Raw genomic sequence first — 13,563 nt, forward strand, 5'->3', positions numbered from 1 at the left:
TACACCGGCGATTTGCTGCTGAGAACAAGGATTTTTATTCCGGCATAAACAGTCCAATCACCCAATGAATATGCTGCATTTTGCTTGTTTAGTATAATACACCCCATACTCCTCCATATATTATAATGTGCACCACAGTCCTCCATATTGTAAAATGTATAATACACTCCTCATAATCCTCCATGTAATATTATACACTTCCCATAGTCCTCCATATAGTATAATACACTCCTCATAGTCCTCCATATATTAAAATATACTCCTCAGTCCTCCATATAGCATAATACACTCCTCACAGTGCTCCATAAAGTATAATGCACCACCATAGTCATCCATGTAGTACAATTCATTTCCCATAGTATAATGCACCCCATAGTTCTTCATATAGTATAATGTATTCCCCATAGTCATTGATACAGTATAATGCAGCCCACATATAGTATAATGCAGCCACCACCCCACAGAGTATAATGCAGCCACCCCACAGAGTATAATGCAGCCCCCCACAGAGTATAACATAACCTCCCCATAGAATATAATGCAGCCCCCCATATAGTATAATGTAGCTGTAGCCCCCTCATAGAGTATGATGCAATCACCCCTCATAGAATATATATATATATATAATACAGCCTCCCATAGAATGTAATGTAGCCCTGAACAGGATATAATACAGCCCACCTCCCCATAGAATATAATGTAGCCCCATCAAAGAGTATGCAATCATCCCTCATAAAATCTAATAAAGCCCCCCACAGAATGTAATGCAGCCCCCCATAGTATAAAACACAGCCTCCTCCATAGAATATAATGTATAATGTACCCACAAATATATAACAGTCACATAGTATATAGCACAGCCCACATAGTAGTATATAGCACAGCCCAAATAGTAATATATAGCACTGCCACATAGTATATAGCACAGCCCACACAGTAGTATATAGCACAGCCCACACAGTAGTATATAGAACAGCCCACACAGTAGTATACAGCACAGCCCACATAGTAGTATATATAAAAAAACACAAGCGCCTCACCTCCCCTCATGCCCGTGGTGCTCCCTGCTCCTGTCTCGGCGGCTGCTGCTGCACTGCCTGGGACACGGTGAGTGCGCGCGCACCTGCAGTGTCAGAAGCAGATCAGGGAATGATGGGAGAGGGAGCGTTAGGTGACGCTCTATCCTCCATCATTGCATTGAACTGTACCGGCAGACGTCGGTATAGTTTAATGCGGCGGGGGAGTCGGCGCTGGCGGCAGGTGGGCCCACCTGCCTCACAGGGGCCCCATAGCGGCTGCGTGACTTGCCGCTAGCTGGGGACCCCAGGCAGCTGCCTGATCTGCCTGCCCTTAACGCCGGTCCTGCCCCTAAGAATCTGTGTTTGAAGATGCCTTCTAAAAAACCAGGGCCCAAGTTTGTAGACCCTTCAAAGTGGTTCAGGTTGTCAACTCAGCAGCAGTGAGATTGGACTTCCCCTTGTCCTAGAGAATTAATTCAGTTTTTCATGTATCTTTACTCAAGAGATTTGACACGCCAGATAAGGAAATGATGCCAATTGTTCCTCTAATTGATGAGCACAGCGAGTTTGAGATTTCAAACATTCTAGATTCCAGGTGGCACAGAGGAAGGTTGCAGTATCTCGTGTCCTGGAAGGGTTTCGGTCCTGAAGATAACTCCTGGGTGAAAGTTGAGGACGTCTTAGCCTCAAGGCTGATTAAGGCTTTTCACAGGAGATTTCCGAATAAGGCTCAGCCAAGAGGATCTGGAGGATCCTCGTAAAAGGGGAGGTACTGTTAGAATATATGTTGTTTTGACCATCCACCATCTTGTTGTGGTTTTTAGGCTGCTGGTCTTTTTCCTCTGGTGCTGGGTATGTCCTAGGTCAGGTGATTGCATCACCCTTTATTACCCAGCACCTGCCTCCCAGTCCTTGCTGGACAACAGTGTTAATCTGCTAGTGTTCTGGCTTGGTGCCTTGTAAGGTTTCTGTGTTTTATATTGTGCAGTTCTGGGATCTCCAGTTCTGCCAGTTTTGTTTTTGGTTTTCCTTTCATTTCTGCGGCTGCCTCTATTTTCCTACTAGGAGGTTACCTGTTTTTGTTCCCAGTCCCTAGATCTTTCAGGGACCCACTTTCCCCCTACCTGTAGTTCTTCATTTGAGTCTAGCCTAGGAAATGTCGGTGGGTCTATTCACAAGGAATAGGTCGCCCACTCCATCGTAGGGTTTCAGCCTAGTCCTAGTACAAGGTCAGCTTTTCCCCCTTCTACCCTAGTCCTGTGATGCAGCTCCGTAACACAAATGACCAATTGACTCAGTCAAGAGCCTTCTTAGCATCCAGGGTAACCAGCACTACCAGAGCCTTACGTTTATTCATTATATCATTCAGGTCTATGGCTCTCCTGCTTGTCTCCCCTTTTCAAAACCTGTTTGATCTATTGAAATTAAACTTGGAAGAATGGAAGCTAAGCTTAATGCTAAACATTTAGCGTAGATCTTAAGATAGCTGTTTAGTAGTGATATTGGTCAAAAATTTTGGGCTTCAGGGGTTGTTCCAGGCTTTGGTAATGTAATAAAGGCGGCAGAGAGCATCTCCTTTGGGAATGAGCCCTGGGACATTGGATGTTGTAGTGTATTAGTTAGGAATGGGGCCAACTGGTCTGTGAAAACTTTGTAGTACATATTTGAGAAACCGTCTGGACCTTGTGCTTTATGCGATGGGAATGATTGGATGATTTTCTTAACCTCTATTCTATTGAGGGGAGCATTCAGTGCATCTAGTTGATCTTGAGTCAAGGAAGGAAAATGTAGCTTAGATTAAAAAAAAGGCTTTATATCTACTAGGTCTGGTATTATATGATCACGGTCTGATGATAAATTATAATGCGAAGAGGAGTAATCTTTAAAATTGTTCGCTATGTCTATGGGACTATATATTTTCGGATGATTTGGGCCATTTATAAGATAATTGATTTTAGCTTTAGATTCTCGGGATTTTAATCTATTTGCTAATAGTTTCCCAGCTTTATTATCTTGAGAGTAATAATGTGCTTTCATGTTTTGGAGATGCTTTTCATATTTGTATAAAAGACAATCCCTCATTTGTATCCAGAGATCGATAATCTTACTGGCTCTCTCATTATTAAAGGAACATTTGTTTAATTTTTCTAAACTCCGTAGTTCTGACATAATTTCATTAAATCGTTTTTCCATTTCTTTTCTACTCCTATGGCCTAGTTTGATAAAAAATTCCTATCATGAATGCCTTGTGTGAATTACAAATGGACAACAGATTGTCTACTGAGTTAACATTTATTGGAAAGAATTCTTACATGTTATTTCAGAGATATTCTACATATTTAGGGTTAGACATAAGATAGGAGTTGGCTTTCCAGGGATATGTAGGACGTGAACAGTGTTCTTCCACTATTTACAAAAACACATGAGCTTGGTCCGACCACATAATTAGACCCATTGAGGAGGAAATAACTTTGTTTAATAATGATCTGCATACTAAGAACATGTCTATGCATGAATATGTACTGTATTATCGACAGGTGAGTAAAAAGTGTGGTCTCTTTCAATTTCGTGCTGGATTCTCTGAATATCATATAGATCCTCTTTTCACAGTAAAGATGGAAATTGAGGTGAATATCTTTTAGATTAGGATAAGGAGTCTAATACGCTATCATTTATTAAGTTGAAATCACAAAAATAAGTAACGTGACCCTGTTTTATTTTATTAACTTTTTTTCAGAAGCCTATATAAGAAGCTTGTCTGGGCTTTATTGGGTGCATATACAGGGTGGGCCATGTACGGTATATTGATGCACCTAAATAAAATTGGAATGGTTGGTGATATAAACTTCCTGTTTGTGGCACATTAGTATGCCAGACGGCCGATATTGCATCAGACCATCCCTTCGGTGGATATTAGCTACTCCCAAATGGCACCCTTACCAAATCCAGCTGCTGCAGCATCTCAACGAGATGACCCAGATCAGCATGCTGAATTTGCAGAATGGGCAAAACAAAAATTGGAACAGGACCCTCCATTTACACAGAACATTATGTTCAATGATGAAGCAAACTTTGTTGTGTGGGCCATTTATATGGATGCACCTAAATAACATGGGCATGGTGACAGTTTTCTTGAGTAGGGTGTCTGGCATTGAAATCTGCTGCAATGACCCGGGTACTGTGTTTACCAGACATCAACACAATTTCTATCTGCTCCTTACGTGTTAACCTCTGTGACATTTCAATGGCTGTAAACAGAGAAACTTGTAAATAACTCATGAAAGAATAAAGTTAAGTTATAACCAAGCATACCATTGCTTTTCTTGTGAAATTCTCAATAAGTTTAATGTGTCATATGACCCTCTTCCCATTAGAATAAATAAAGTTGTATCCAAAATGGCCAACTTCAAAATGGCCGCCATGGTCTCCACCCATCTTGAAAAGTTTCCCCCTCCCATATACTAATGTGCCACAAACAGGAAGTTGATATCACCAACCATTCCCATTTTATTTAGATGTATCCATATAAATAGTCCACCTTGTACTACTACAATGGTATAGATTACATTTTTGAACAAATTTGGATCATATATCTCCCCTGCGAATTGAGCACAGCATTCATAGGTGAAAAAGCTACTGAACTTTTCACAGCTAATGCACTTTTCTCTGCATTTTCAGAAAACAGGCCTGAGTCACATGCGGAAAGAGAGTATGGCTCACTCTAAATGTATCCTGCTGAACTATGTGAGTTTCCTGGCTGTAAGCCCTAATCAACAACATTAACAGAAATAAACACTTGAAATAGCTCACTCTGTTTGTAATGGCTCTATATAAAATATGAGTTTCACTTTTTGCATTGATGAACTGAAATAAATTAACTTTTTGATGATATTCTAATTTTGTGAGAAGCACCTGTATTTGGAGACATCCACTTAGTGAGGTCAGATGCATGGACTCTTCCCCAAATGTCTTGTCATTGAGGAGGAGAACATGGTAGCATCCTGTCTAAGAAATTACCCAAGACATGAATGGAGACAAGATCAGCAGTACTTGCAATCGCTGTCCTGATCAGCTTCCTCTTCCCATTGAGCTATGTACAGTAAACCTACTGACACAGATGGGATATCTGCCCCTGCTTTGTGGTCATGATAATAATAAAACTGTAAATACATATGCATTGATTATTGTCTACATTCGTACTGTATGTGATTGGAGTCATGTAATAAAGCGTTTAACTTGCACCTGTTCAGATCAATCAAATATATCCTTTTTCCTGTGTAGAAATATGCTGGTGGTCCCAACAATAAAATACCTTATTGTTAGGTGTTGAGTTCCCACCTCTGCACAAGGGGAATCTCGAACCATGTCCGCTGTGGTTTCCCATTCTCCTCCAGCTGCAGTGGAGATGTCAATCCCAGCGTCTGGCTTAAACTTATACTGTGCGCTTAGTTACTGCTGCCTTTCCAGGCTCTGCCTTTGTAGCCAGCACTGATCAGCAGTGAAACGATACAATACGATACGATACACTTTGTTGATCCCGTGGGAAAGTATAGTATCACAGCAGCACAACTTAAATCATAAAATCATAAAAAGAATTACTTAATTGACATGACAGTGGAGTTGACAGAAGAACATTATACATTATACATTAGAATAGGACATACACAATGAGTGAACTGAAATGTAGAGAAATAAAGTAGACATTTACCATGATGATTTAACCCTAGTGTTATTGTTGTACATTCCCATGGCAGTTGGCACAAACGATGTCCTAAATTTTTCCTTCTTACACCTCAGAAGTATTAGCCGGTTGCTGAAGGTGCTCTTCTGTCTCATGAATAGCTCATATAATGGATGTGCATTATTGTTCATAATTGTCATACACTTTTTCAGAGTTCTTCTCTCCACTACCTCCTCAAAAGAGTCCAGATTGCAGCCCACAGCAGAACTTGCCTACTTGATAATCTTATTCAGCTTATTAGCATCAGAGGCCCGCACACTACTACCCCAGCATATGATTGCAAAAAAGATGGCACTTGCCACTACAGACTGGTAGAACATTTCTAACATTTTGCTGCACACATTAAAAGACCTCAGCTTCCTTAGGAAATACAATCTGCTCATCCCCTTCTTGTAGACAAACTCTGAGTGGCATCTCCAGTCCAGTTTGCTATCCAAATGGACCCCCAAATATTTGTAACTCTCCACCTGCTCTACCTCCTGACCAACAATAGTGATCGGTAAGCATTCCATCTTTATCCTGCTATAGTTGGCCACCAACTCCTTAGTTTTCTTAACATTTAGTTGTAGATAGTTACCATTGCACCAATCCACGAAATTCGACACCACCCTTCTGTATTCCTTATCCCCCTGATCTCCCCTGATGCATCCCACAACCACGGAGTCATCCGAAAACGTTTGAAGGTGGCAAAGATCAGATTTATACTGAAAGTCTCATGTTTACAGTTTGAATAGAAAGGGTGCAAGCACCGTTCCCTGGGGGGCACCTACACTGCTCAGTAATCTGCTTGACACAACTGCTCCCATCTGTACAAACTGTGGCCGATCTGATAGGTAGTCAGTTATTCAATTTCTCATCCCCTCCTCAACCTTCATATCAGGCATTTTTGGGACTAAGTCCTGCTTTCCCCATACTGAGCATGCCCACGGGACAACCTCCCATTGGAGGTCGGGGGTCACATGCTCTGGTCCTGTTGCGACTCCTATTGGACTATCTGGAAGGTCCCGGAGCGCTACTACTATAAAAGGTTTGCATGGCCGCTCGGCCATGCACTAGTGTAAACCAGTTATTGTGTGTGGATGTATGCCTGTTCTGGTGAAAGATCCGAATCATTGCCATCCATAGAGTTGTTGAATGCTCGCGAATGTTGGAGCTGTCTAGCGCCATCCAGCACAAGGCACAATCTCACAGCATCCATTAGCAGTGTTAGCCAGTGCAGCACCGTGCGCAACCAGTGCGGTTTCCAGTGGCTAGTTATGCGCGGTTAGTGGTGTCTGCCAGGGCGGCACTGCACACAACCAGTGCGCTAAATCTATTTTGCCTAGTTTTTTCCCTGACATCACTGTAGCGGTGTCGAGCCCAAGAGGTCTAGAGGGACTCTTACCCTGAGTCTTGGGTCAGAGTTCTTTGGCTCCTTGCTTGCGCTCTCTGTGCGGTATCATGGCCCTGTGACGCAACAGGGTTTGCTTCCTTCATACCAGGTGAAGCTAACCCGTGTGTGTCTTCTCTTAATAATGTCATATAGTCCGTCATTACCGAGCAGCAGGGGACTTTTCTGCACGGTGGAACCCGGACTACGAACGCATCTTATATCGCCTCTAATTAATATTTGCTGCATTCCGCCAGTCCTAACACCTTAGTACTAACTCATCATGTAAAAACCACTATAGTAAAAAAAGATTTTTTAGTGGGCAATGACTTCAATACTCATCCTCAAACATATTATTAGAGAAAGCGCTAGGCCACAACAAACATATTATTAGAGAAAGGACTAGCCCACAATCATTTGTATATCCTTAGAAAATGTGGTGAGATACTGTAAGGTTCTCAGTCTCTTTGCCATATCCATTGTTATTTTTTGTTGTTGAAACCTAGTTTTTCCCGTCGGCCATTTTGCTTTCTGTCCTGCTGCAGCTACCTTCCCTCATTCAGGATGGAGTTTTCCGTTTCCATGTTTCCGCAGCTGTTCAATCAGTGCTTCTCAATCATGTCTGCAGTTCACCTGTGACCTGGCTTCTGGAAGTCTTGGACACAGTATTCCAGCCATCTCCTACTGTGGATCATCAGAGGACATGTGGACACAGGAATCCCTCTGTTTGCCATCAACATTTGTAAAGGAAGTAAGAAATAGTCTCTGAACCCATTTCTAAGATTTATGCTGGACTTAAGGTTTATTCCGGCATGCCGTGTCTCCTGCCTCTGTACCTGCAATTGTGTAAAACCTTTCCCCTGTGGTATGCTGACTTGTATGAAGTAATACAAGCACTTCTTAACCCCTTCATTACCCAGCCTATTTTGACCTTAAAGACCTTGCCGTTTTTTGCAATTCTGACCAGTGTCCCTTTATGAGGTAATAACTCAGGAACGCTTCAACGGATCCTAGCGGTTCTGAGATTGTTTTTTCGTGACATATTGGGATTCATGTTAGTGGTAAATTTAGGTCAATAAATTCTGCGTTTATTTGTGATAAAAGTGGAAATTTGGCAAAAATGTTGAAAATTTCGCAATTTTCACATTTTGAATTTTTATTCTGTTAAACCAGAGAGTTATGTGACACAAAATAGTTAATAAATAACATTTCCCACATGTATACTTTACATCAGCACAATTTTGGAAACAAAATTTTTTTTTGCTAGGAAGTTATAAGGGTTAAAATTTGACCAGCGATTTCTCATTTTTACAACGAAATTTACAAAACCATTTTTTTTAGGGACCACCTCACATTTGAAGTCAGTTTGAGGGGTCTATATGGCTGAAAATACCCAAAAGTGACACCATTCTAAAAAATGCACCCTCATGATACTCAAAACCACATTCAAGAAGTTTATTAACCCTTCAGGTACTTCACAGCAGCAGAAGCAACATGGAAGGAAAAAATGAACATTTAACTTTTTAGTCACAAAAATTATCTTTTAGCAACAATTTTTTATTTTCCCAATGGTAAAAGGATAAACTGAACCACGAAAGTTGTTGTCCAATTTGTCCTGAGTACGCTGATACCTCATATGTGGGGGTAAACCACTGTTTGGGCGCATGGCAGGGCTTGGAAGGGAAGGAGCGCCATTTGACTTTTTGAATGAAAAATTGGCTCCACTCTTTAGCGGACACCATGTCACGTTTGGAGAGCCCCCGTGTGCCTAAAAATTGGAGCTCCCCCACAAGTGACCCCATTTTGGAAACTAGACGCCCCAAGGAACTTATCTAGATGCATAGTGAGCACTTTGAACCCCCAGGTGCTTCACAAATTGATCCGTAAAAATGAAAAAGTACTTTTTTTTCACAAAAAAATTCTTTTAGCCTCAATTTTTTCATTTTCACATTGGCAACAGGATAAAATGGATCCTAAAATTTGTTGGGCAAATTCTCCTGAGTACACCAATACCTCACATGTGGGGGTAAACCACTGTTTGGGCACATAGTAAGGCTCGGAAGGGAAGGAGCGCCATTTGACTTTTTGAATGAAAAATTATCTCCATCGTTAGCGGACACCATGTCGCGTTTGGAGAGCCCCTGTGTGCCTAAACATTGAAGCTCCCCCACAGATGACCCCATTTTGGAAACTAGACCCCCCACGGAACTTATCTAGATGCATATTGAGCACTTTAAACCCCCAGGTGCTTCACAGAAGTTTATAACGCAGAGCCATGAAAATAAAAAATAATTTTTCTTTCCTCAAAAATGATTTTTTAGCCTGGAATTTCCTATTTTGCCAAGAGTAATAGGAGAAATTGGACCCCAAATGTTGTTGTCCAGTTTGTCCTGAGTACGCTGATACCCCATATGTGGGGGTAAACAACTGTTTGGGCGCACGGCAGGGCTCGGAAGGGAAGGCACGCCATTTGGCTTTTTAAATGGAAAATTAGCTCCAATCATTAGCGGACACCATGTCACGTTTGGAGAGCCCCTGTGTGCCTAAACATTGGAGATCCCCCACAAATGACCCCATTTTGGAAACTAGACCCCCAAAGGAACTAATCTAGATGTGTGGTGAGGACTTTGCACCCCAAAGTGCTTCACAGAAGTTTATAACGCAGAGCCATGAAAAAAAAAAATTATTTTCTCAAAAATGATCTTTTAGCCTGCAATTTTTTATTTTCCCAAGGGCAGCATGAGAACTTTGACCCCAAAAGTTGTTGTCCAGTTTCTCCTGAGTATGCTGATACCCCATATGTGTAGGTAAACCACTGTTTGGGCACATGCCGGGGCTCGGAAGTGAAGTAGTGATGTTTTGAAATGCAGACTTTGATGGAATGCTCTGTGGGCGTCACGTTGCGTTTGCAGAGCCCCTGATGTGGCTAAACAGTAGAAACCCCCCACAAGTGACCCCATTTTGGAAACTAGACCCCGAACGGAAGTTATCTAGATGTGTGGTGAGCACTTTGAACCCCCAAGTGCTTCACAGAAGTTTATAATGCAGAGCCTTGAAAATAATAAATACGTTTTCTTTCCTCAAAAATAATTATTTAGCCCAGAATTTTTTAATTTTCCCAAGGGTAACAGGAAAATTTTGACCCCAATATTTGTTGTGCAGTTTCTCCTGAGTACGGTGATACCCCATATGTGGGGGTAAACTACTGTTTGGGCACATGCCGGGGCTCGCAATTGAAGTAGTGACGTTTTGAAATGCAGACTTTGATGGAATGCTCTGCGGGCGTCACGTTGCGTTTGCAGAGCCCCTGATGTGGCTAAACAGTAGAAACCCCCCACAAGTGACCCCATTTTGGAAACTAGACCCCAAAAGGAACTTATCTAGATGTGTGGTGAGCATTTTGAACCCCCAAGTGCTTCATAGAAGTTTATAATGCAGAGCCGTGAAAATAATAAATACGTTTTCTTTCCTCAAAAATAATTATTTAGCCCAGAATTTCTTAATTTTCCCAAGGGTTACAGGAGAAATTGGACCCCAAAATTTGTTGAGCAGTTTCTCCTGAGTACGCTGATACCCCATGTGTGGGGGTAAACCACTGTTTGGGCACACGTCGGGGCTCAGAAGGGAAGTAGTGACTTTTGAAATGCAGACTTTGATGGAATGGTCTGTGGGCGTCACGTTGCGTTTGCAGAGGCCCTGGTGTGCCTAAACAGTAGAAACCCCCCACAATTGACCCCATTTTAGAAACTAGACCCCCCAAGGAACTTATCTAGATATGTGGTGAGCACTTTGAACCCCCAAGTGCTTCACAGACATTTACAACGCAGAGCCGTGAAAATAAAAAATCATTTTTCTTTCCTCAAAAATGATGATTTAGCAAGCATTTTTTTATTTTCACAAGGGTAACAGGAGAAATTGGACCCCAGTATTTGTTGCGCAGTTTATCCTGAGTATGCAGGTACCCCATATGTGGGGGTAAACCACTGTTTAGGCACACGTCAGGGCTCGGAAGTGAGGGAGCACCATTTGACTTTTTGAATACAAGATTGGCTGGAATCAATGGTGGCGTCATGTTGCGTTTGGAGACCCCTGATGTGCCTAAACAGTGGTAACCCCTCAATTCTAAGTCCAACACTAACTCCCCCACACCCCTAACCCTAATCCCAACTGTAGCCATAACCCTAATCACAACCCTAACCACAACCCTAATTCCAACCCTAACCCTAAGGCTATGTGCCCACGTTGCGGATTCGTGTGAGATTTTTCAGCATCATTTTTGAAAAATCCGCGAGTAAAAGGCACTGCGTTTTACCTGCGGATTTTCCGCGGATTTCCAGTGTTTTTTGTGCGGATTTCACCTGCGGATTCCTATTGAGGAACAAGTGTAAAACGCTGCGGAATCCGCACAAAGAATTGACATGCTGCGGAAAATACAACACAGCGTTTCTGCGCGGTATTTTCAGCACCATGGGCACAGCGAATTTGGTTTTCCATAGGTTTACATGGTACTGTAAACCTGATGGAACACTGCTGCGAATCCGCAGCGGCCAATCCGCTGCGGATCCGCAGCCAAATCCGCACCGTGTGCACATAGCCTAATTCTAAAGGTATGTGCACACACTGCGGAAAACGCTGCGGATCCGCAGCAGTTTCCCATGAGTTTACAGTTCAATGTAAACCTATGGGAAACAAAAATCGTTGTACACATGCTGCAGAAAAACTGCACGGAAACGCAGCGGTTTACATTCCGCAGCATGTCACTTCTTTGTGCGGATTCCGCAGCGATTTTACAACTGCTCCAATAGAAAATCGCAGTTGTAAAACCGCAGTGAAATGCACAGAAAAAACGCAGTAAATCCACCATAAATCCGCAGCGGTTTAGCACTGCGGATTTATCAAATCCGCAGCGGAAAAATCCGCAGAGGACCCGAATACGTGTGCACATACCGAAACCCTAACCCTAACCGTAGCCCTAACCCTAACCCTAGCCCTAACCCTAACCCTAGCCCTAACCCTAGCCCTAACCCTAACCCTAACCCTATTCTAACATTAGTGGGGAAAAAAAAATCTTTATTTTTTTATTGTCCCTACCTATGGGGGTGACAAAGGCCCCCCCCGGTCATTTATTATTTTTTTTATTTTGATCACTGTGATAGATTATATCTCAGTGATCAAAATGCACTTTGGAACGAATCTGCCGGCTGGCAGATTCGGCGGGTGCACTGCGCATGCGCCCGCCATTTTGGAAGATGGCGGCGCCCAGGGAGAAGACGGACGGACCCCGGCAGGATCGGTAAGTATGATGGGGTGGGGAGCACGGGGGGGGGATCGGAGCATAGGGGGGTGTATCGGAGCGCGGGGGGTGGAACGGAGCACGGGGGGTGGAACGGAGCACGGGGGGTGGAACGGAGCCCGGGTGGGTGGAACGGAGCACGGGGGTGGAACGGAGCACGGGGGGGTGGATCGGAGTGCAGGGCGGGTGATTGGAGCATGGGGGGGTGATTGGAGCACGGGGGGAGCAGACAAGAGCACGGGGGAGCGGAGCACAGGACGGAGGGGAGCCGGAGCAGTGTACCAGACAGATCGGAGGGCTGGGGGGGCGATCGGTGGGGTGGGGGCACATTAGTGTTTCCAGCCATGGCCGATGATATTGCAGCATCGGCCATGGCTGGATTGTAATATTTCACCAGTTTTAATAGGTGAAATATTACAAATCGCTCTGACTGGCAGTTTCACTTTCAACAGCCAATCAGAGCGATCGTAGCAACGGGGGGGGGGGAGGTGAAGCCACCCCCCCTGGGCTAAACTACCACTCCCCCTGTCCCTGCAGATCGGGTGAAATTGGAGTTAATCCTTTCACCCGATCTGCAGGGACGCGATCTTTCCATGACGCCACATAGGCGTCACAGGTCGGATTGGCACCGACTTTCATGACGCCTACGTGGCGTCAAAGGTCGGGAAGGGGTTAAACAAGCCTGTTTCCTGTATTTCCTCGCACCCAAGCACAAGACTTAATATAGACCATATTCAATACATTACAGATACATTCTATGGGACACATTTAAATGCCTCTTTATCATATTATTATTTCCTTGAAAATTCCGATATAGGGATTGGGGACTCCTAGAAAAGCAGCTTGCAACTCATTAAAAACTTTTTCCAGTGTCTTCTACAAGCAGTGAGGCGTGATTTAAATCTTCACATTAATTATTATGTAGCTCTCATGTAATTTCTTTATAAGTTTATATAGGTCACTTCAGTGAACTTTTTGATTTGTTCATTTAGTCAAAGTTAGGAGCACAAACTTCTTTGGGAGTAGTACATAATGGAACAGTATATGCATCTACTCTATCACTGTAGATTAGAAACACACAGCACACCCAAAACTATCCAACAAATATATATAAAAAGTATTATTATACGTGTATAAAAAT

This window comes from Ranitomeya imitator, chromosome 5, assembly GCF_032444005.1.
Source record: "Ranitomeya imitator isolate aRanImi1 chromosome 5, aRanImi1.pri, whole genome shotgun sequence".
Taxonomy (NCBI): domain Eukaryota; kingdom Metazoa; phylum Chordata; class Amphibia; order Anura; family Dendrobatidae; genus Ranitomeya; species Ranitomeya imitator.